This window comes from Pleurodeles waltl, chromosome 6 (assembly GCF_031143425.1).
Source record: "Pleurodeles waltl isolate 20211129_DDA chromosome 6, aPleWal1.hap1.20221129, whole genome shotgun sequence".
Taxonomy (NCBI): Eukaryota; Metazoa; Chordata; class Amphibia; order Caudata; family Salamandridae; genus Pleurodeles; species Pleurodeles waltl.
This window is the reverse complement of record NC_090445.1, coordinates 146,825,451-146,829,360: the sequence shown is the minus strand read 5'-3', so window position 1 is coordinate 146,829,360 and position 3,910 is coordinate 146,825,451.

Here is a 3,910-nt window from a genome sequence, read left to right as displayed (position 1 = left end):
TTTTCCTCTTTCTATGTGAGCTGCATTGTGCAGCCCACATGGAAGGAGGACATCGCCTCCATTGATTGTTTTTGTAAAGCAATCCTTCTTACAATGCAGGCACCCTTGCACCATGGTGAAAAGGTTCCTTCAATGGTGCATGGCAGCAATTTGTGCACCAGTACAGGGCGAAAGGACAGAAGTGTGCCATATCTTGTAGATACAGCACATTTCTGCCCTTTCCCAGTGGCACAGGGCGGTGCAGCACGGAACTTGCTGCGCCACCCTGCACCACAGGGCCTTGTAAATATAGCCCACAGAGTGCAGTCTAGACAACATTACATACAAACAGGGGCACAGATACCATACTTCTAGTTATGAAAGCACAAAAGGCAAACACACTGGCATCACTCTTGCATACAAGCACACAACAACATGCACAGGTACATATGCATACCCAGAAGGTGTACACAGATAAAACACAACCAAGCACACACCTACATGCAGTCAAGCATGCACACCACACACATAGCCACAGTCAAACATATATATATCCCACACAGGCTTCACTCCAAGGTCCATGATATGGCAGCATGCAGCTCTGAAGGAATACTCCAAAGTTGTTTTTTCATGGAAAAGTTTTTTCTACTTTATTTCATAATATATTAAAGGAATGAAAATCAAAAAATAGTGCAGGGGAAACAGTAAAAATGATAGTCCGGGTCGACGTGTTTTGGCGGGATGCCTTCTACTGGGCCTGTATCAGTGCTTCGGCGTGCTATTTTGGAGTGGGTTCATGAGTTTGAAAATATTCTCACTTATCCATTTATTAGATATACAAAATATTAATGAGATGTAAATAGACAAGAACCCCCGATCCAATGAATAAAGTGCATAATATGCAATCCCCACTTTGTAGAATTCTCAACATCCTATTTTGTGTATTGTCAATTACAATTATTCTAATGAATGTACAAGAGGGTAAAGGATGAAGAAGGATACTGTTCATTGATTTAGATCAATATTTTAAACATAAGTTGTCATGTGAGGGGGGTGTGAACACCTAACCAATACCGACACAATGTCCTATTCTCAAAATCCTATTATTTACCTTTACTTAATAAAGGGCTAAAGTTGTAAACAAATGATTAGTACTACATTATGAACTACAAATGTAAACAGTTGATTGATGTTAATTCCCGTTCAATTAAATTATAAGAATTCAAGAGTGCAGAACCAATACAATCAGGGCAACCAAGTCCATCAGTTATTTAAAACAAAGTACATATTGCAAATTCATCAATGTCAAAATGAATTCTACAGATGTAGGTGTAATTCGGCATCTGTTATATGCCCTCCAGGGGACTCAGTACCCATCAATATAATCAATTTTGATTCCTCTCTTCTGAGAACCTTCTCTCTATCAACCCCTCTTGCATGTTTCCTAATGTGCTTCACTCCAAAAAACTTAAATCCTTCTAGGGAGTGGTAGTGGAATCTCTCAAATTGATTGGCCATTGGATAGCTGTTATCTCCATTCTTTATCGCTCCTACGTGTTACAGCATCCTAATTTTTAATTTGTGAATTGTACTACCAATATACAGCTTGTTACATCCACATCGTAGTATATAAATTACGTAGTCAGTATCACAAGTTATCCTATCACGTAGTGGTATGATCCAGCCTTCAGGTGTTTGGTATGTTTCTTGATTTACACCATAATGGCAGGCTTTACACAAATGGCATTTTGTAAAGCCCCCCATCATGTTTGATAACTAATTCCCACTCCTTATGGATTCCAAGTGACTACGTTGAAGAATGTCCCCCAAAGATTTGGTCTTTTTGGAAGTTATTTTAGGACTATTCCCAGTCACTTCACCCACATGTTCATCTTTCTGCAAAATATGCCATTTCTTGGAACACTTTCTCTTATCATGGATTGGGCAAGACAGAACCCCAAAAACAGTCTGTGTTCCTGCATCTTCCCTCCTTCCACCTGCTATAATACCTGTTCTCTTGACTTGTTTTATGCCCTCACCTTACAATCCAACAGTACACTTAGAGAATATCCTCGCTGACCAAATCTCTCCATCATTTTTGTTACTTTAAGCTCAAATTGCTCATCTGTAGAACATATTCTTCTCGATCACATAACATCTTCCCATATGGAATGCTCCACTTCAAGACAGTAGGATGGCCACTGTTAGCATGTAGGATTGCATTGGTGGTTGTCGCCTTCCTGTGTATCATTGTTATCAATTGACTAGCTATCACATTAAATTCCACATCCAGGAATTCACAATGCATGCTACTCTATGTTGTAGTTAATTGGATATTCGTATCATTACAATTCAGCTTATGAACTCCTCCAACTGTGGCCTTTCACCCTCCCACAATATGAACAGATTATCTATGAAAAAAGTCCATAAAACCACATTCCCCATGTATATATGATTGCTCTCTGCCCAGGACACCTCCATTTCCCACCACGCCATGAATAAATATATATAATCTTCATTGATGCATTTGTCGGTGGGCTCCAAATCGTCGGTGGTGCCGTAGGTGGTGCAACGCTGCGTGCCTCTCAAAATTTTAAACTCAGATTCTGTCTAAGTTCAAAGAAATCTAGGCACTTCGTCAGGTCTTTTGAGCAGTACTGTTTATTGCAGAGGATAGGTCAATGTGTTTCTGCATTCTCCGCGCCTTTGTCACAACATTGATTGTGAAAACTTTAGTGAATTATATACAAACTGATTGGTGCACATTTTTTGTGAACACAAAGGACAAAACCGCTATATGCAAATGTCTTGCCTCTTGCATGATTGAGTAGGTAACTGAAGGTGAGGTGTGTGTCGACAAAATAATTCATAGTAACTGAAGGGCTACAGCTGTTTCACCCATGAATTCCCATATTCCGTATTTTGTGTCTTAAGGTTGTCTTTTATTTAATTCCAGAAAATTGTAAGCCACTTTATTACTATACAAGTATTTCATGACTTTGTTATATTATCCTGAGATTTCAATAAGGTCATAGTGTGAGTAAAAGCACTTCCTGTAACATCTTCAAATTCATGTGTCTTGCCATGTCACTTTTTCAAAGTAATCAAGGATCAAAAGAAGTTGATCTACCCCCTTGATGTAGTAAAATAATAGCATTAAATTGAATTGCTTTAGTGGTTATTGAGTCAGCTATAAAAATAGTTGATTTGAATATGTCTTCACTATGTATTTAGTTGCTGTTATCCTGTGTAAATTAGTTACTTTTCATGGCCCACGATACCATACCTATTTTTCTGGCAATCTGTAAGTCTGCAAGGGGTGCTTTGTGTGTTTTTGATGTTCTCCATCACCAGCACCTTCTTGCTACAGATTGAACCCAAAATCTACTTGGACCCGTAGTAGAGGGTGTATTTTGCCTCCTCATAGTACACTATGATGAGACTGATAGTTGGTGGCAATTTACTGATTGTTCAAGGTCTTTCTAATTCTACCTCTGGCGAAGAGAAGGCCTACTAGGACCCCCCAAATAACATGTGTCTATGCTTCCTAAATGGTCTCTTTCACTTTTCCAGACATGTATGCAAAGTGCTGTGTGTTATGTTTGGGCTCATTTCAGGTGTGCATGTAAAATCTGTGCAGTATGAAGAGTACCCTCTTTCAGTTCAGAGATATTGCGTTTTGCAGATGTGGTTGGCCCTTAACTCTAATTCAGAGATGTCTCAATATTTTTTTTTTAAAACACGTCTTTTTTAAATATAGAAAGTTAATTAATGTATTTTATATAATTACAATTTTACTTTTAAAATTATAACGAATGTCTTGTTCATTATATTTAACGTAAGCATATATATATTCTATTTAAATATGTTACATAATTAACAAATATTTGTTATTTATTCTGTACATAGCGTTTAATCATTTTACTGAAGG